Genomic DNA, 22,499 nt, shown 5'->3' with positions numbered 1-22,499 from the left:
TGCATCTGAACTGAAGATTCAGACTACAATGTTATGGTAGTTATGATGTCTGGAAGGAAGTAAAATGTCGCTTCAAACATAAAGGTCATTGCTTTGCTTTCCTTAGCTTAAAGAAGACAACAATTAGCAGCTATAGCATAAGCCTAAATGATACTGATACTATAATTGATTTATATAATGATATATCAAAGCCAAATGTATGAAAGCTAAACAGCATCTATCAAAATGGAAAGGAAAAAAGCACCACATCTGTTGTCTTTCAGCGTTTATTAATTTTACGCTAAATGAGAAACAATAAGCAACAAGTTTCAGGAGCTTTGCACGACTTCTTCAGCAGTCTGACACGGCAAAACTTTTGATACTTGGATAGCTGTGTTATATACGGAATTATGATGCCAGCGTCTCATAGCTCATCAGCACTCCCGGCACCTCCTTTGCTTATCTTTGCATAACTACACATCCTGGTCATGTTTCCTTTCTCCTCCTGACCATCTGTTCCCTGCTGCCAATCTTCTGAGCGTGCCAGCTTCTGCCTCTACATCCTCCCCCTACCGAGTCAATCTTAGTATTGATATCATATTCTCCCCCTCTCCTTTTCTCTCCCTGTTTCTGTCGTCCTTCTCTCTTTTGTGCACAAACACACACACACAAACACACACATACTCAGTGTAATAGAGCTGTAAAACAGAAGCCGTTGTACGTATGACAGTATTATGTAGTATTACACATTTGTATTCAGGTTTTTGTGTCACACATCTTGAACTTTTTGTAAATTAGTATTATGATTATATACTATAAACATGTCATTAAAAGCAAGTCATACTGATGATAATTCGAACAATAAAACCATAAACTAGTTGCATTTAAAGCAATAACACCAAACTCTTATTGCTATATTGCTTAATGAGTGAGTTGTCATAATCTTTAATAATCGTGATTTAATATGTGATTACATTTTTACTTATTTTGTTTTTAGTGGTTAAACTAAATAAATATAGTAAAACAATGACCAGAACACTTATGCCAGCTAAATGTACTGCATGTGCAATACAAATACACAATTAAAAAATGATTTAATTTATGATCAAATGTAATAATCTGTGTTCCACTGTAAACCATACTCTTCATGCATATCGGAAGTTTTTTTTTTAAAATTACAATTAGCTTGAAGTCTTATAATTATAGAGATTATGGAATTATGTTAAACATGATATTACATTCTCATTATACGATTCCACTGAAGAGCAGATAAACAATATGAGCGCACGTTCATTCACCATGAATTGTGATACCCTTTAAATGAGCATGTCTGTTGATTACTTTGACAGATACTCCGACTGCTTTATGCATCTCAGATTTAGGGGCAATGGTATTTTTTGCATTTAATTTTCACTGAGAAAAATGCAAATGATGATGAAGTGATTTGGTTCTGGGGTCTATACATTACCAAACATGCATGGTCTATTATCTCTGTAGAATATGATTTTGGGGTATCTCGGTTACAACTCATTTATAACAGCATGAGGTGACACATTTTACTGTTATCAGGAAAACCTACAGCTCCTGCAATTTGGATATTGCACCTCACCATAGCAGATTACGATAACATTATGATTAACTGTTCAGCTTACAGTCTTTTAACGACTACATTACTGTACTACTGAGCAGTCAAATTCAGGGAAAAGCAAAACCTTAATCAGGTTTCTCATTTAGACCATCAACCATTACCAAGTTCTTCCACAGAGACTTAAAGAACAGACATCTCTCTCTGCAGGTAGCAAAAATAATAACTATATCTTCAGCTAGATATTTGTGTGCGTGTCAAAGAAGATTGTATGTTGTCTAATATAAAACGCAATCTTATTTTCTCCCACAGCACATTACTGTACCTGTTCCTTGACAGGCCTCTACACTCACCACTTCTTTTGGCGTCCACTTCAGTGTATTAAGAACTCTACTGCTTGCCTCAGGCTTTTAAAGGAATGACTAATACACTCTTTGCAAACCACTGAAAGACTGCTGTAAAACATCTCTACCTAAACAGAATGATGCATGTGGGTGCAGTAATACACAATGCATTTCACAGAGAGGTCTGCTTTTTCTCTAACATTCTCATCAGGAGTGTTTGCAGATATCATTATGGTGTTAGGAAAAAAGGTTTTATTCGAGTTTACTAAATACAAGCATCAGATATGTGGAAGTTATCACCAAGTGGAATTAAAAAAATACTTTCATAAGTTTTGTTTGGGAGAAAAAGCAGAATTCCATCAGTGTATTATGCATAACTAATACATAATTTATACACGGATAAAATTTTCATCAAGGAAACATGATGACTGAGGTACACGCAATTACAAGCTTTGCTCACATCAAAGTAAAATAAACTGATATAAATAAGTGATGGTACGTAAGGAAACATGCATTCGGGCTAAGTTGTATAATGATGTTTTTGGTCAAGCGTACTCTCCCTCTGACAAATTAATACAGTACAGAGCAGCCTGCTGATGTTGGAATTTTTACACTTAACCAGAATCTGAAAGTGCATCCATCTTTCAAACTTTAAGATGTGTCTCTTAAGCAGCTTGTCAGACCACAGCCGGGTGATTAGAGTGTGTTGCTGTGCTGTGTGCTAACCATGGCTCTGTGTGCAGGCCTGACAGGTGAGTAGTAATTTCCATGTTCTTTTGCGCGTGCATGTGTAAAAAGGTGTGAAAAATATGAGTGCGTGTGCGCGTGACCTAATTTGCGCATGACCTAATTTGATAACGTGATTAATGGCAGACATATGGTTGTTTTTTTTTTTTACAGTCACATATTCCTCACTCTGTTTGTGTATTCTCAAACCTCACTTGACCTCCTCTCCTGTGAACAGCATGTTGTGTGTGTATGTGTGTGTGTGTGTGTGTGTGTGTGTGTGGGGGGGGGGGGGGGGGGGGGGGGGGGGGGGGGGGGGGTGATGAGACTAATTGGTGTTTCTAAGGTGTTTGTCACCTATATGTGAGGCCGGAAAAAACCCTTTCAAGTCTCTTGTCTTTGTGTGTGTGTGTGTGTGTGTGTGTGTGTGTGTGAGAGAGAGTGAGGGGTGATGCGTTTGCTCTGTATTTCTTAGATGTTTGTCACCTTCATGTCAGACAGGAAAATAACATCAGGCTATGTCTGTGGTGGTCAAAGACAGATAGCTGAAAGACCCAAATGGTAGATCGTTTGCGCTGTTCAGGCCCTTCAGCCCCTCTGTATTGTTTTGCACCAGGAGCCAGTGAGTCCCAATGTACTGCGCATATGTATTAGACCCCGCCAAGAGTATCCTATTTGCATGGTGAAGGGAGAACAAAAAATGTTTTCCCGGGCTACATGAGCCCTAAGCCTGTAAATTTTCACAGCGTCTGTAGACACATCCTGTGCGAGTTGAGTTAGTTAGTTGGTCTGTGTATCAATATTACAGCTTTAGATGTTCCTCTGTATTGTTCAATATAAAAAACACATACATGTTGATCCATGTTGAAGAAAGGACTTGTGTGGTAATTGATAGCATGCTAGGTAATTTTTCCCTTCTGATTCTTTACTTTGTTTTAGTTACCATTCAACCATCCACTAAATGAGTGTCCCCCCTGACCATTCAGTGTTTTATAAATCATACATGTTTTTTTTTTTTTTTTTTTTTTTTTTTTTGTTTGTTTGATTGTTTGTTTTAAACACCAAATGACATTTATCTGTAGTTTTGTTAATAAATGATTGAGGCGTGTTGTATGTTTTTTTTTTTTTTTCTTATTCCCTAATGTTTCTTTAGTTTGTTTTAGCAACTATCCATCACACATACAAAGTGTATCCTCTGATCATTCAGTGTTTTTATAAAGAAAGCAATAGTAGACCCTACAGATGTTTGGTATCTAAGTAAAAGACTTTTACTTATATATATATATATACTGATGTTTTAATTTGTTTAATTCTGTTTTTATATGGTTTATTAGGACAGAATTGTTTTGTAAAAAATTTAACCTTTAAACTTTCTCAAACTATCTTTTGGCCTGCCCCCCCTTTGTCAACACCTGGGCTCGGTCAGGAGGGGGTCTTCTTAGGGGGTGTGGCTAACCGAGTTTGTATATAGCTAGCCATGAAGAATGGCTAGTTTTTCTCCTGATCTACTGGTGTCTTGCTGTACTGAGCTAAGGCTAGTAGGTTTGAATCAGTTCTGTCTTTAAGTCTTTTTTTTTTTTTTTTTTTTGTTGTTGTTGTTGTTGTTACATCTGGTATTTCAAGCCATTTCTACTTTTAAATACTTTTGGAAAAGACAACTTTCAACCGAAGTACCAAATGGAATCTCTGAATGGTGAGTTCTTATTATTTCATCATCCTAATCCTGATAAGATTGATTTAATGGGTCTATTAATCTTAGGATAATGTTTTTGCATACTGTTTTTAAAGGCTTTGTTTATTAGGCCAATCGGGGGTTGCCGTGTTGGATGCTGCCGAAAACCTGACTGTTAACAATCAAGGTAAGTGTGTAATACAGTTTTTTTTTTCTTTTTAAAACAGTTTGGAAAAATCTATTAATGTATTAAATTTCATTTAATCACTTTTCTTTGAAGTTCTGTCTGTTGTAGGTGTGGGATTATCTCTACAAGACAGTAACAATCGACATCTACTTGAGGGTTAACCAAACGCTCTCTTTTTCAATTTGTCATAACTTATTAAAATCTAACATGTGTTTTAAATTGATTTCTTTATTTTCTTTTGTGTAGTTTTCCAGGGAGAAACAAGGTCTCCTGGTGAAATCCTCAGGGCAGAGCAAAAGAAACTTGATGATCGGTTAGCTGGTTGGAAACAGAGAAGTGTTGAGGAGGATCTAAAAGACCTTGATGGTAAAACAGTATTTTGTTTTATTCTTAAATAGAAATTATCAATATATCTGTGGGTTTACAGTTAATATAACTTTCTGTTTGTATTTTTGTTTGTTTGTTTGTTTGTTTTTTTACGTGTAGATTTCCAGCCCCCTCTTAAAAAACCCAAAAGACCGGCTTGTGTTAAAGCCTTTGGAACGAAGTCATTATTGCGCCGAAAACGTCGTGGGGATAAGATCATACAGGCCGTCAATAATGCAGGGTGTGTGATAACTATTTCTATTATGACGAATTAATAGATACTGTGTATGTTATTAATGTTTTATCATTATTATAATGTGATTATTGCTGTTGATTACATTTTGATGTTAATGTTGTTGTAATTTACTTTTCTTTCTCTTTTCTAAATTATTATTATGACAGACTGGTGAACAACCCCTTACAACCACTAGGGGCACACAATAACTCACGATCCTCAGTATCAAGAGAAGAAGAGACCGAAACAGGGTTCGAACTCGTAGCCCAGCACAGAGAAGCGGATGAGGCAGCGCAGACGCTGGTGCAGCTAAACGCAACGCCGAGAGAGGAGAGCCAGCCAACACACGCTTTTGTGATCGTGTCTTCTCAATCAGGTGTTGTAGAAAACGCAGTGTCTGACAATGACCTAACCAATGTAACCCCTCGCTCGAGTACCCCTTCTAACCATATATTAGCTGATTTGTTGCCTGATCTATTTGCTCTAATAGAAACACAGAACACGACCAGTGGTATACAGACGTCAACATCAGGGGTTCCTAATAATGGTGTGTCCGACGTGTCTTTGGTTCATTTACAGTTAAGTGATTCTCTGCCATTATCAGACGTGTTAGTTGACCATCGAGATACTATTCAGGGTGAGTCGGCAGAGCAAATTGCCGCCTCAGTGGGGTTTGAGTTACCTGATTTAATGAGGTGTTATGGAGACGTGCTAAACATCAGTGATCTCGGTCTAGTTGAACAAACTGGCGCGGAGACCCGGCCATCTGCTAATCAGCAGACCTCTGTAAACAGCCGAGTTGGTGAGCTGACTGCTTCAGTAAATACCGAATTTGCAGATTTAAAACGGCGATACATGGTTTTGGAAAAATCTGTGAGTGAGAATACACACTTGTTGAAAAAACAAAATGAAAAGCTAAGCGAAATTGTACAACAACTAGCTAGTTCTGCAGCTCAGTATAAAGAGGACATTGCAGCTGTGAGGCATCTGTTGGGGGAACACTCATCATGTAACACATCCATTTCCATTTTGCTCGAAACACTGGTGCAAAGGCTTCTGAATTAATTTTTTACCTCTTCTCTCCTTATCGTTTATTGCTGATCAATATGCCTCCTCTTAAAAAAAAATTCAGACTTATAGATGGAACATGGCATGTTGCAGACAACAACACCAGTGATGATGACTGGGACTCTGATGATGAGAGAGCTGTGTCTATTGGTAGTGAGGGTGTTCATGGCAGATATATTCGGTTTGCACGAAAAAATGGTTTGCCTTATGGTGATAACGTGGCGGGCAATGTCGACACGCTGTCTAGATGGGCTAGAGTGCGGGCTAGACGCATCGATGCCTTGACAAGACGTGTGACACATGCTGTCTCCTCCCAGAATCGTACTGGTCGTACTGTTGCTAATAGTGTTAATTCTGCCCATGCTGCTGCTTGTTCTAATATGTCTATTGAGGGGCAGACTGCTGGAGATACTGTTGGGGCTAACCGAGCTAATTTGCCCTGCGTTACTGAAGATACTGTTGTGGCTAACCGTGCTAATCTGACCTGTGCTACTGCTGTAGATACTGATGTGGCTAACCGTGCTAATCTGACCTGTGTTGCTGAAGATACTGATGTGGCTATCCGCGCTAATCTGACCTGTGCTGCTGCTGTAGATACTGATGTGGCTAACCACGCTAATCTGACCTGTGCTGCTGCTGTAGATACTGATGTGGCTAACCGTGCTAATCTGACCTGTGCTGCTGCTGTAGATACTGATGTGGCTAACCGTGCTAATCTGACCTGTGCTGCTGCTGTAGATACTGTTGGGGCTAACCGCGCTAATCTGACCTGTGCTGCTGCTGTAGATACTGATGTGGCTAACCGTGCTAATCTGACCTGTGCTGCTGAAGATACTGATGTGGCTAACCGTGCTAATCTGACCTGTGCTGCTGCTGTAGATACTGTTGGGGCTAACCGAGCTAATTTGATCTGTGCTACTGAAGATACTGTTGTGGCTAACCGTGCAAATCTGATCTGTACTGCTGAAGATACTGATGTGGCTAACCGCGCTAATCTGACCTGTGCTGTTGCTGTAGTTACTATTGTGGCTAACCGGGCTAATCTGACCTGTGATGATGAAGAAATTGTTGTGAATGCTTATGCTAATGTGACCCATGGTGGTGGAGGTGCTTCTGCTAATGTTTATGCAAATGAAAATTCTTCTGAAACTGTTTGTGTTGGTGGCAATAATGTCTCTGTTATTGAGATAACCGACGATGATGATGACAATGCTAGTCTTGATAGTTTGGGAGTTGATACCTCAGTTAATGTTGATACTTACGCTGATGCGGTTATTGAGATAAACGCTGATGATGTTGATGTCGAAGTTAGTTCCGATAGCCCCGGGTCTGATATTGTGGATGTTACTATTCAGGCTGACAGAGCTATGATGCAGAGCCATGTAGACCCCCTCAGCTTTGGTGGTTCTTGTTCTATAAATCAGATAGGCGGTGGTTGTGATAGAGAAGTAGAACAGGATGCAGGGGTTGGGCGTGAGTTGGGGTTCGTTTCCTCTGATGATGATGATGATGATGATGAGGTGAGACCGTCGATCCAAGTCCGTGACATACCTAATTTTAACGCATTTGAGCTGCGCCAGCGTCTCGATTTCAGAGACATCAGTCTTGAAAACCCAGAGTTGGTTCCTATGAGAATCAGAGAGAGGTTGTCTGGTGTGATTGAGCATGCATTAGGTAGGGCACATCCCGGTAGTATTTTAAACGCTGTGTTGAGAGGGCCATCCCTTGCCAGTGACGTACAGGCTATTTTAAATTCTGACAATCAATACAATACCGATTTGTTTCTCGAAGAAATTTCCCAAGTTTTACAGAGTAATGATACGTCCATGTCTGATGACGAATTGGAGTTTATTGTCACAACAGTGCAAAATAGAAGCGGAGGAAAGCGTAAGAGTATTAATAAAATACCGTACGATAAGATTTTGTCTGAGAAAACACGTTTTCTATACAATCCTGACAACACTGGAGACAATAATCTATGCTTCAGTCTCTGTCTAGCGCGTTTTAAGAAAAATCAAAAAGAAGAGGAGAAACAAAAACTGCTTAAACAAACATCAAATGAGCAAAGACTGATTGAACAACCATTGAACGAATCAGCATATGCAGAAAACGTTCATCTGAAAATTATGGGTGATCTCACAAGCTGTGTGTCCTTTGATAAAGTGGCTGCATTTGAGAGGGAGATAAAAGCAAAAATCATAGTATTCCACCACACAGATGGTCGCAAGCGTCTGGAGTGTTACAAAACACATGACGAGACCAACAAACATACTGTCTGGCTATACCTGAGGAATAGTCATTATTATTTGATAGAAAAGCCGACAGGATTCTTTGGCTCCGCATATGTGTGCAATTATTGTTACGAGACATATGAAGCAGTCCTGAGTCACTGCTGTAAACTCAGATGCAATGTCTGCTTTACAGACGCATGCCACAGACATCCAACCAAAACTGTGAAATGTAGTGATTGCAAACGTATATGCAGATCTGCTTTTTGTCTCGAGCAACACAAGATGCTGGAGAAAACACATGAAACAATACCGTGTGATAGGCTTAAGTATTGTAGCACATGCGGCAGTGTGTACACAGTGAGAAAAAACGGTAATATACACAAATGTCGACCTGCTAGGTGTCGACACTGCAATGAGGAAATAATGGATGTCAAGGCACCCCACCAATGCTATATCCAACCTATGAAAAAGAAAAAGCCGACAGATAAATACCTGGTATTTGATTTTGAGACTCGATACCACAACGGTAGGCATGAAGCAAATTTTTGCTGTGTGAAAGACCTTAATGGTAAAAACATGTACTGTTTCCCCGGCCTAAATTGTGTAGAATCATTTGTGGGGCGCTATCGAAAACCCAAATTTTGTGAATACACATTCATTGCCCACAACGCATCAGGGTTTGACAATTATATTTTGCTAGAATATATGGTAAAACAAGGGATCACACCGGAACTGACAATGCGTGGTAGCAGAGTCATTTTGATGTACGACAAGGCATACAAACAGCGTTGGATAGATTCTTTCAGTTTTCTACCCATGCGTTTGTCAAAAATACCATCAGCACTAGGATTTGAGGACATGATGAAAGGTTATTTCCCTCACAAGTTTAACACACGGGGAAATGAGAAGTATGTGGGTCCCTATCCAGAACCGTACTACTATGGTTATGATAGTATGAGTGAGGGCGAAAAATCCACATTCATGGCATGGTATAACACCGTCTGCAAAGAAACCTTCGACTTTGAGAAAGAGATTCAGCGGTACTGCGTCAACGATGTGGATGTCTTACTCAGAGGATGTAGTATCTATCAGGATACTTTTAAGAAATGCACAGAACTTGATCCCTTTGTGTTTACCACATTGGCATCTAGTTGTATGGGTGTGTTTAAAACATTGTTTCTGGAGAAAAACACACTCGCTCTCACTCATGACGGGGCATACGTGGGTCAGTATAAGGCGTATTCAGACGTGTCTATACAGTGGCTTGAATATCTGAGTCACACCCGGAAGGTTGAGATAAGACACGCCGTCAACCATGGTGAACATCAGATAGGTCCATACTTTGTGGATGGTTATCAACCTGATACAAAAAAGTGTTATGAATTTGCAGGATGTTTCTACCACGGGTGTGTCAAGTGTTATGCTCAAGCTGGTTTGAATCCTGTGACCAGAGAGACTTACGGTGTGCTCTATGGGCAGTTCATGTCAAAGGTAAATGATTTGAAGGTTAGATATGGTCATGCTGTTGAAGTGATGTGGGAGTGTGAATGGCTCCAGCATAGTAAGAATGATTTAAGCGTTCAAACGTTTCTACAGAGTTACAGGAAACCAGAGCGTCTGGACCCCCGAGAGGCTCTGTTTGGGGGCCGTACAAATGCATTGAAGTTGTATCACAAGGTGTCAGATGGTGAGAAGGTGAGATATTATGACTTCACCAGTCTGTACCCGGCTGTGAACTCACAAAAACAGTATCCGATTGGTCACCCTCAGATTATCTATAGGAATTTTGATTCCATTGATAAGTACTTTGGTTTTGTGAAGTGTGATGTGCTCCCGCCGAGAGGATTATTCCATCCAGTCCTACCCTACAGGTGTCACAAAAAACTCATGTTCCCATTATGTCGTACCTGCGCCGAGGAGTTGAACCAAACCAGTGACTGTACACACAGTGACCAAGACAGACATTTGTCAGGTGTGTGGGTCTCGTTTGAGCTTCAGAAAGCAGTTGAAAAAGGATACAAGATTGTGAACATTGACGAGGTGTGGCATTTCCCCAACAAGACAGATACATTGTTCAAAGACTATGTTAAGACATTTCTCAAATGTAAACAGGAGGCCTCCGGCTATCCAGGGCATGTCAAAACGCCTGAGGAAAAGGAGCGATACATTGAGGAATATTTCAAAAAGGAGGGTATCCAGCTAGACCCAGACAAAATCTGTGTCAACAAGGCAGTGAGGAGTTGCAACAAGCTTCTGCTGAACTCGTTGTGGGGTAGATTTAGCATGAGGAATAATCTGCCGGCATGTGAGTTGATTACAGATTCACAAAGATTCACGCAGCTTATGTTCGGTGATCAATATGATGTGCGCCAGTTTTGTTTTATATCAGATGATGTGGCTATGGTGCAGTGGTGCCATGCTGACCTTAAAGCAGCCCGAACGAAAGACGTAAATGTCTTTATCGGTGCCTTTACCACGGCTCATGCACGCCTCATGCTTTATGATGTGATGGAGAAGCTAGATCAGAGGGTGTTGTATTGTGATACGGACAGCGTTATTTTTACTTCCCGGCCGGGGGAGTGGGTACCTCCTTTAGGTGAATACCTGGGTGATTTGACTGATGAGTTGAATGATGGCGATGTGTGTAACCTCCCTGAAGAAGACTACATCACAGAATTTGTGTCAGGGGGTCCAAAATGTTATGCCTATCACACTGTTTGCGGCAAAACAATGGTCAAATGTAAGGGTGTGACACTAAACTCCAAAAATACATCAACGGTCACCCATAAGTCTCTGGTGGGTCTGGTTCAGGCTTTTGTCGCCAATCAGAATACAGACGCACACGTGATGACTGTTTCTGAAACCATTAAAAGAGACAAAAAGCACTTCCACCTCAAGAATGACACAGTTACAAAAAAAATTCACGTTGTCTACAACAAACGCAGGGTATTGGACGATTACACTACTGTACCTTATGGCTATTAGACCAGATCAAGAATTTGATGCGAGACTACAACATCCGTTTAGTCTGGTGGTGAGCGGGCCTTCAAATTGTGGGAAGACATATTTTGTCAGAAATATTGTCGAAAAAGCATCGTCAATCATATCACATAATATTGACAATATTGTATACATATACTCCTGTTGGCAACCTTTATATAATCAGCTACTGCAGATAAGAGACATTAATTTTGTGAATGGTCTACCTGAATCTCTGTGTGATGATGCGTTGTTACCTCCTGAGAAAAACAACCTGCTCATTATAGATGATTTAATGAATGATGCCAGTAAGAATTTAGAAGTACAAAATGTTTTCACCAAATACGTACATCATAGGAACCTGAGTTGTATATATCTAGTCCAAAACCTGTTTATTCAAGGCAAGGCCAGCCGGACTATAAGTTTGAACACCAACTACCTTGTTTTGTTTAAAAACCCTAGAGATAAATACCAGGTCACCTTAATAGGCCGACAAATGTTTCCTGGTAACTCAAAATTTTTTTTAGAGGCTTTTAATGATGCCACCAGTACAACTTATGGTTATCTTCTTATTGATTATAAAGCCAAGACACCTGATCATTTAAGACTCAGAACAGCTTTACTGTCTGACCGCCCGGTTGTATACATCTCTAAAAAGCAGAAGGTGTAACCATGTCGTCACGCATGCAGAGGAATTTGGGCCTGTTGGAGCTGCTATATAAATCAACGCCAAGTATGCGAAGGGTCATAGTAGGGAAAGCTAGCTCAGACTTTATCAATGCTCTGTGTGAAATAGCTCTCAATGTGCTAAGCGGTAACATCCCTTTGACTGACAAGCAGTACAAACAACTGAAAAAAAAGAAAGCCGTCATCAGATTAGTAGCCGACAAAAAAGTCAGACTTTTAAAAAAGAAAAAAAGTATCAATCAGTCTGGAGGTTTTTTATTGCCTCTACTAGGAGCTGCAATACCATTTATAACCAGTCTTTTTAACAGAGGGTGATATGGAACATACACAAAAAATGTTCCTGGTGCCACAGCATCAGTTGGATGCCTTAAAACAACCGCAACAGTACGACCAGAACAACAAATCCATAAGACAAACGGCTCAAAATGAATTGGATAAAGCCATGACTAATGTCCTAAACCTACCAGACACTAATGTATATGAAAAGGCTAAAAAATATGCAAGTATTCTACAGAGATACCTGGTGTTGACAAAACAGAATGAGCTTGAAAAAAACGTTTTGACTTTATCGATACCGAACGCTTCAGACCTTGTGCCACCTATCGATGACAACGATAAAAAAGACTTAATCGCTGAAGAGGTATTAAAACACATGCCTAAAAGGAGCAGGAAAAATGCCGAACACATTCTGGAAGCTACAGCCCGGGCAAAAAATGTGATCTCGTGGACAGATCAGGGTGAGATTGTTGTTGACAACCGCCCTGTCCGAGGTTCGCATTTATATGATCTGATAAAAAGTGTCACTGCAACACACAATGTTTCAGACGTTTCAAGACCTGTAGGTTGGAACGCTTTTTTAAAGACTATGGCCCGTTTAAATATCCCTCTATCTGCCATCCCAAACACTATGGTACGACAGGCTATTACCGAGTATAAAGTGGTCGATGACACGTTTGATAATGAGGGTTTTATGAGTCGTAACACTAGCCATAAGAGAAAAAGGTTAAGTCTTGGCCGTAGACACAGAACCAGCACACCTCTTAGGACGCCTGGGTTGGAATCAGACAGCCGGTATACCTCTTGGTTAGATTTCTGAATTTTATTTTTTGTTTTACTACGTTTTATTATTAATATTATTGTATTTTGATTACTTATATTTTCTATATATTTTTGTCATATTGTGTAGGTTGTAATTTGTGTGATAAAGATAAATTCTATTTTACTTTATTTTATTTTGTTATTATTATTAACACTTTATTTTTATTTTTTCTTATATTTTTTGGTCCTCTTATGTACGATGTATTTTGTGTTATGAAATCCTTGTTTGTTGTGCAAATGTTTTGAGGGGTATTCCGTTGTAATTTCTCTTCTTACCCCTAATGGTACATTATTGTGTTTTTTTTTTTTGTTTTTTTTTGTGTCATTTTGTGTAGGTTGTAATTTGTGTGATAACGATAAATTCTATTTTACCTTGTTTTTTTTTTTTTTTTTTTTTTTTTTTTTTTTTTAATTAATATCAACATTTTATTTTTTCTAATATTTTTGGTCATCTTATGTACGATGTATTTTGTGTTATGAAATCCTTGTTTGTTGTGCAAATGTTTTGATGGGTAGACCGTTGTAATTTCTCTTCTTACCCCTAATGGTACATTATTGTGTTTTTGTTTTTGTTTTTTTTTGGTTTTTTGTTTTTGCTTTGTTTTTTTTTGTTTTTTTCCCACCTTAATTTTACATCAATGAATGTTTATAAATAAAAATGACAACAATTTAAAATGAAATTGTGTTCTATATTTATTTGATGTGATATGTTTTACACAGCGTTTATCATTGAAATACATATTTGTTTCCATACTGCACACATGTAAAATTATATCCGCGACATATGGCTGGATGTATTTTGTTAACAAATCGACATACCATGGCATCATTACATACAAGATTGGGTCCATACATATTTAACAGCCGTGTATATGACATCCCCTTTTGCGCGTGACAAAGAAAAAAAATACAATGTGGACCACAGGTTACAGCAAGGTTGTTTTGAACCTGTTTTCTAGAATAAGATACATTTGTACAGTTTTTTACCAGAAAACTGTTTATCTCCTTAGGAAATTTGTCAGGTGAATTACCAAAACTGTCAAAGAAATACCCATGTCTGTCTTTTGTGATATACATTGCCAACCAGTGTTCACCAGGCATGTTAGAGGGCTGGGTGTTTACAATTAACATAGCAGGGTATTTATAAACACCATGCTTAGGGAGTTGATCACAGGCTAAAACCCCCAAGAAATCTGTACCATTAATAATTCTATTTCTAACAATGCTAGTTAATTCAATTGTGTTCATCGTGATCTTAATAGTAATCCATCAGTACTTGTCTCCTGTTTGATATCTCGATAACTGAATCAAAGACAGAATAACAAATCAAATTAACTGTGCGTGGCAAGGGAGCTCTGAATCGGGCTTCCAGCCTTACGTTGCCTGTTTTGATTAGCGATACATTTCCTGCACTCCCCTCATCAGGTTCCAGGTTGAAACAGAATAATGTATAACCGTCGCCGAAATCGCTGCGTGATATGGCCAGCGATCTGTCTTTTAGGTGCCTTCCTGTGGTCTGTATCAGCTGATAATACTCTCTTGCGTACTGTCCTCTTTGAAAAAGCGGTTGAAAGGGTTTTGCTGGAAAAGACTGGCCCTCGGCATACAGACTTATAAACTCTGTGTCATAGTTCCCAAAATTAAAGGGATTACGAGTATAACTTCCTGTATATCCTTCGTTATCGACGAATGCTACAATAACAAATTTAGGGATCTGTCCAATATAAAGATTTTCCTGGTTGCACACTCTAGTTCCAGCAGGGATGGAGAAAGTCTTCAAAGCGACTCTGTCTATAGCGTATTTAGCATTAGTATGCTGTAGAGCTCTGCTGTGGGCTAAGCGCACAGTGGGGGCGACAGACACCTTTTTAACAAATACGCTGGCTGACATAATCTTAACATGGAATTGGGCATTTACAGCAGTCATAAGAGAGAATTCATCTTTTGATCGTATAAATTTCAGAGAAATATCAACACCGTTTACCAACAGTTTTTCTTGAAAAAACAAATCGGCGTGTATTGGGGCTATTAACTCCACAATCCGACTGTCTCCAGTATATGCACCTCTAGTTGTCAACCCTGTGTTGACTCCAACTATAGATGCGTCATCCATATGACCACTGGTGTCTTTACAAAACAAACCAGGGCTAAACTGCGTGTCCAAAGTGTCCTTTCCATAGTTAATTAAACATTCAATTATGCCACGGTATGGGTATGTGTTGGAAGATTGTGTTATGAGCCTATCCCCCAGCATGATATCAACCTGCGAGAATAAGGTACATCCTGGATAGTTTATAAATCCAACGTCTGCTGCTGGTGCCAGATTTGTACCGTCTGCATTTGTAATCCTCACACGTGTGTAAAGATACGATTCATTCAGGTCTAGGTAGTCCTCCCCACTAGCCGATATGTAAAATTCCAGAGGACCTGTGTCCGTAATCGCGGAAACCGGAGGAATTTCAACATAAGTAGATTTTTCAATAGATGTCTGTGTGTAGGGAACAGTGAACAGATCCAACTCGGTCTTCACACATTCTTCAGACTGATTATGAATGAGAGCCATGGTTGTCTTTTTAGAATTATAGCTTAGAATATGTCTTTAGACAAGGTCCGGGAGCGTCTGTTCGGCACTCTGTAACTCCTGGTGACTGACTTCCTTTTGACTGCTTTGCGTTTCTTAACCGCTGTTTTACGTTTTTTAACCACACTACGGCTACGCCCACGTCTGGAAGGAGGTCTTTTCAGAGGTCTTCTGCTGTACACCAACATGCCACTCCCATCCTGATGTCTTGACAGGGTATTTCTGGCAATATTCGATACAACGTCTCCTGCTATATTTGTAGCCGCAGTCCTTAAATGGGGTTTAGCCAGACTGAACCCACTTTTTAACAAAGGCAAAGCCATCCTAAATAGACTACGAAATATACCTCCTAACCCATTGCCATATTGAGTACTAGCCCCTATAAAACCTGGTAACTCTCCCCCTGCCTGGTTCATATAATATGCCATATATCTGGCATCATCACGAGTAAAGGGAATGTGTGTCATTTTTCCAGACAGTACTTAGAATAACTGCTTCAGAGGCCTGAAGTGTAGTTTGATAATTACCTTACCAAATGCAAAGGGGATATACTGGTTTTGGTCGTTTTTTAGGGAGATCTCAATATCGTCAATCACCGTTTTGGAGAGCGATGTGTAGTGCGGCTTGTCATAAGTCAGAGTGGGCATACGCCTTGGCTCGTCTGACACATTTATACATCGGAGAAGTGGTACATAACTATCCCCCACTAGTTGATAATTTACAATATCACTATAGATAAATATATTATACATTCCTGCGTGTATATCCGCGGGATGTGGAGCAGTGTGTTGTTTTTTTAAATTTAAGGCGGCAGGTATATTGGCCGCCTCCCCCGGATTGAAACCTAACATCACAGCTAAACGGCCTTTAAATGTTAAACTGTAGCCTTCAGCGCCTGAAAAAATGACTCTATTTGTGATGTTGTTGTATACTAGACTCATGCGTGATATTTGTGGGGTTACTATGCATTTTGCATTAAATTCCTTAAGTATTCTAGGTATGGTATCATAAAATCCAACTGCCAGAGATATAGTATATGTTTTCTTTGTTTTAGAGTCATAGATGTCCACATCAGCATCTTCTTCCGGGAAACTTTTCCAAACACGGGGATACTGGACTTCAATAACGCCGACTTCATATGGCTCGTTCAACACTATTGGTTTAGCTAATTTAGTCCGATATTGCCATATCTTGTTATTTGGGTATATATGTAATGATGCATTACTAGGGAGGGTGATGTAAAAGCCGTTCTTCTCCATAGCTCTGATGTGTATGAACACCTCTTCAACATGTGTGCTTGTCAGCGTTTGAGCATGTCTTTTATCACACATTAACAATATCTTTTTCAGGAATCCACGAGTTAAATTTCTCAGGCCAACCCAGCCATTTGACAAGAACCATGTTTTTGCGGCCTAATTTTTTTCTCATCAATGTTTTTTCTATTTTGAAAGTTTTGTTTTCATCAATAATTACTAGCTGCAGCTCTGGCTCATAGAATGTGCCTTTCACGGGCTCGCCCCCACAATCTAATAACCTGTACACAGGCGGATTTCTTGCTACACGTTCGGCTATTGTAAAATATTCGTCTGTGAAGGTTTGCTCGTAACCTTTTCTAAACACACCGCGAAGTTTTGAAATTCTCACTTTGTCCCCCAAACTGTATTTAAATGCTACCGATCTCTGAGGTTTTAACTTATATAAATTGTTAAAGACCGTTTTCTCATTGTGTTTATTAACAGCACCAGGGGCCATTTTTATCGACCTGTGATGAGATTTGTTGTAGGAAGCAGTCAGGTCCTGAATCACGTCCACATATCGACGTGAATTAACAGACGATAGATACCTCCACATGCGAGTCTTGAAGGTTCTGTTAAAACGCTCCACCACACTGGCTTTAGTTTCATTTGATGTTGAAAAATGTTGGATATTATACTGATCCAATAGCTGTTTGAAGTGTTTGTTATAAAACTCTGTGCCGGCGTCCGTTTGAAGTTTTGCAGGTATACGCCCTTCACCTAGTATGTTGTTAAAAGCTTTTGTAACATTAATGCCTGATTTATTCTTAAGACATCTGACCCACGCGTATTTAGAGAACACATCAATACACATTAGCAGAAATTTCACACCATCGTTTTCACCAGAATATTCACTCATATCTACTAGATCAATTTGAAATTGTTTGTCAACACCGCCAACCAAAACCCTGTTCCGAGGAAAATGTATAGCAGCTCTGGCATGAAGTGTATAGACATCTTGTCCCAGTAAAAAGTGTTTCACATCTGATACCGCGGGGGCAACACCTGTAGAATCCCTCACAGCATTGCGAAGCTTGTAGATACTCCCAAGACCCCCTGGATTAGCAGGATCGTAATAGATCTTATGCATCGTACTTTCCATGTTAAGAATAAGACAGGAATGACACATATGTGTTTCTTGCAAAGACTTTTATTTGGGACCCAAATGAAATGTCAAACATCTTAGAAATACAAATTAAACACACACACACACACACGTTGAAGAAAGTGTTAATAATAAAAAGAAAAGAAAAGAAAAACATATATATATATATATATATATATATATATATAAGGCATATCATTTAACATCCCGTAGTTGTTGTTACAGCCCATCACAATGATCTTCCCCCTTCCAATAGTCGCTAGTAACACGCAGTTGCGCTGTTTTTATATAGTCGTCACCGATCTTTGTGTCATACATCTTGGTGATTTTGTCTGTGATCCTCACTACCGATTTCAGTTCGTAAAGTATAGCCTCAGCAGCTCCTTGGATTCTCGTGTCATCAACAAAGATTCCCTTTGTAGTTAGGTATGTTTGAATGGTTGGAATAAATCTATCAGTCCATAGTCTCTCTGTAAGCTGATCAAAGTTGGTCTCGTAGAAATATTCCGGGATCCCCCATACGCACTCATGATGTTTCTGGCTGGGGTGATTGATCTGACAACCGTAACAGATTTCCTCCAGGTATTTATACAACACAGTGTTGAGCAGATGCAGGATGATAGTATTTACATTGTCTATAAAGTCATTAGACAGTACTCTTTCTGTCTGGATGAGAGTCAGATCTTGTGCGTCATAAGAAGCCATATGTGGTGGAGTGGTTTCATCCAGCAGAGCAGGAGCACCGGGAGATAAAGATGGTGGGTGTAACATTGGATCCTGTTGAGATACTGGAGACGATGAAGCCGACCAAGGCCAGAACTGCTGAGGAGATGTGTGAGGCGTCCAAAGGGGTGAATGCTGAGTAGGTGGTAGAGACGACCCATTAGGGGATTGTTGAGTGGGTGATAGAGGCGATCCATGAGACGGCCAAACCAGTGCCGGGTTATAGGGAGATGAGGTGAGTGATGGTAAAAGGATTGGAGATACTGGATTGTAGTCTGGAAAAATAAATGAGATCACGTTTAGGTATAGATAAGAAATTAACAAACAATTGTACATGTGAGTATGATTACAAACTGAAATTTTTCATAATATGCCTACCATTTGTTATTAGCAGTCGGTGTGTCTGATGATTTTCGGCCTACACAAGGCAGGCAGGAGACCACTTTGTATACCAGGCGATATATCATCAAAAACGAGACGTTTTCTAATATTCTCATGACTATTGATGATCTTATCCCGTTTGATTGCTTCGTCAACTTCTCTAAACACCCTTTGCAGAGACCGCCAGTCACACCACTGGATAAAGAAAATGTTTTTGAACCATAAGTCATGCTCCTCAAGATTGAGCGGATACGGCTGATTTTTCCACTCTTCGCGACCTCTGGTCGCAATCAACCTCTCCCTGTCTTCACACACACTGATAAAAACAAAATCCTCCAGCTGATGGAAAAAACGGTCACCCACGATCCGATAAAGCTCGGGGCCTGTAGCACTGACCAACTGTGAAACATAAACCGTCTCCGGATAGCCAGGTTGGTCAAGGTCTGAGCAGACAACCGATCGAAACAGTTTCCAGTCTTTCGTAGACATACTCCCACCCGACGCTACATCAACCCCAATACCATAGTCCGAGCGACAGTCAACACACATCTTGACTCTTCCATCATGGTATTTCAAAGAATAAACATACCCATTTAGACCCACATACTCTAACTCCAATCCCGTCCCGGGGTTAGCATTAGCTCTGGTAGTCAAACCGGACACCGCGCGCTTCTTTTTGGTAGGCCGGGCACACACTAAGGCATCATTAGGGTTTTGACAGCGTGACATACCATCAACACCACAGACCTCGTCCAGAGCGATGCATCCACCGTTTGCCATAATTGCGAAGGGGTCCCTTGTTGGTCAGAAGAAATCCGAGGGTGAAATGACACCGAATGACCAGGGTTTATATACAATTTCGATAGTGGGTGGGAACACGGCTGGAGGTGTGGTCAACCAGTAGGGGTGGCCACACACTCACCAGGTATGGCTACACCCACCCGGAGGTGTGGTCACACTCACGAGCGTGCACTCATATTTTTCACACCTTTTTACACATGCACGCGCAAAAGAACATGGAAATTACTACTCAGGTGCAATGCCAGATCCATTAGGAGGCATTTGCACCTCTCCCCTAAAGAGAGTATTTCGACATGTCCTCTTTGGTCAAAACAAATCTGCCAGGGTGGCAATGCCAGACCCCAGAGGACAAGGTGGCGCTCTGCCATCCGGGCAAAAACCTTACTGAGAAATACCAAGTGAGAGAAAGGACCTAGCTTTCAAATAATACACTTTAACATCATCTCCTAGTTTTATGTCACCTATAAAGATTTAACCTTTATCAAATTTAAGTACCAGATGTAGAACATCGACTCAGTAGTGGAGTATTTTACAGTGGCTGTTCTCCACAGTTGTACATTTACTTTGGTCCAAAATACATTTTCTCTCAGCACTTCCCTCGGTGTTCCATTTACAATTTCACTTTTTTCACTTTCACAAAGACATCTGGTTTGGAGGTGAATTAGCCTTTTCAGCTAATGGCTAATTCACCTCTAGAGTCTATTAGTAGGGTGCACTACCTGCTGTTTCTCAAACTGTGCTGCTAATTTTAGATGACTCTCCAGTCGCTGTACATGTAAAACAAGGTGAACTACAAAAACAGAAAGCTTACTTAGCACGAGGTCTGTGTACCAGTGCTGCAAACACACAGCAGGCAGATTTCTTACGCCACATACTGTTGATCAAAACTGATTTTCCAATTTGTCATTTTTGTACAGTTAAATTTTTTCACGTTAAAGCATCAGAAAACAAAACTAGCCTTGCAGATAATAATAATTTCCCCTGGGTATTACCTCTCACTAACAGTGCAAGAAAAAAAATCTTGATTATTTCTCCTGTGATTTGTGTGGCGCGCTGATCTATCTCATTTACGTGATAAATATACCAAAACCATTCCCCATAAAACTTTTGATTTCAGCAGTTTCATTTGACACATTTCATGCGCCCTTTTTGCTGGTAGATTTTGATTGATTTCTCCAAATGAAATGTCAACACGTCATGGATCAAACCATTTTCACAATGTTACTATTGTTGCCTGGAAAATTGGGAAGGAATTCACCTGACAAAAAGAATGTACTTTTGTGTGGGGGTGAGGCAATACATCAAAATGCTGTGATTCTTTGCCAGACAGAAAGCAAACACTGATGTTACTTTCCCGCGTGCGCAGCATTTCATTTCGCCAAGGAATTTGTCAATTATCTCAATTCACTCTCTCTGTGCATGCAGGGTTAGATTCACAGTATCGACTACTATGAGCCAGAAATCTGTTGATTTCTGTGAGTTACATAGCAATGAGCCATCAGATTCAGCCATAGGAAATGAAATGCACCCCGCATCGCCTCTCATCTCATTTGAAATGATGAATACTTCAGGTGCTATAAACTCTAATAAATCTAATAGTCTCATGCAGCACTGTGACGGGGAGGGGGAGCTGGTTACAGCAGCTAAATCTGCTTCTCTTCCCCCAATCAATTAGATCTGTGAAATCCATTTCTCTTTGCATGTTTGCTCTTGTTTGCAATAATTACAACCTCCACCCCAAACAGGCATGATAAACACCCCCTGATTTAGAAGTGTTTGTTCAGATCGGAGGGACCTGCTGCTTGTCTTGCTGTTTATAAACCGTGGAAATCTACAGGGATTACACAGGCTCATCACCATCTGTGGCATTACTCCAAAACAGGTCTGCACAGAGAAGAGCCCTATCGGGGCACCGAGAGGAGGAGGCAAAGTCAGACTGACATATAATGGGCTGCTTTCACCTCATCTGCAGCACAATGCCATCGCCATTAATTGGGCTGTTAGCAGAGACTCGCTCACAAACACACACACACACACACACACACACACACACACACACACTCCCTATATATGTCTAAATATAGCTTATATTATTCACAAAAAACTAAACTGTGCTGTTTTTCAAAAGAATTAACCAAGGCTGTAGCCATGGAGTCAACACTGTGGAGCAAGTATGCTCAGCCAGGTTTATGAAGGCAACTAAACTATATTTCTTGAGCATTTTAAGAATTTCTTATTTTTATTTTTTCATAAGTCTGAAAGAACGATGCCATCCATGCTTAAATAACTTAGTGGACAGTCTGCACTCACTCTACACTCCCATACCTGTACCAGTGAAACAGAGAGAGAGATGTTCTCCAGTATCAGCCCTGGTATGAATCCCCTCCGGTAAATGTACACACTCTCCTGTTTAATATTGGCCACCTTATGCCATTGTTTTGGAAAGGCTTTTAAAT

At 40.0% G+C, this 22,499-nt stretch overlaps 1 long non-coding RNA gene across 1 annotated transcript; it reads right to left on the bottom strand.

Moving 5' to 3' along the window:
- Positions 1–18,165: 18,165 nt before the first annotated feature.
- Positions 18,166–20,124, bottom strand: LOC115597115 (uncharacterized). The gene is made up of 2 exons (XR_003987018.1): positions 19,240–20,124; positions 18,166–19,136 (listed from the first exon to the last, which is right to left on the bottom strand). It is a non-coding gene; the product is annotated as an uncharacterized LOC115597115 (long non-coding RNA).
- Between the last annotated feature and the right edge of the window lie 2,375 nt (positions 20,125–22,499).

Source organism: Sparus aurata, chromosome 2, assembly GCF_900880675.1.
Source record: "Sparus aurata chromosome 2, fSpaAur1.1, whole genome shotgun sequence".
NCBI lineage: Eukaryota > Metazoa > Chordata > Actinopteri > Spariformes > Sparidae > Sparus > Sparus aurata.
This window is presented reverse-complemented; position numbering and strand designations above follow the sequence as displayed.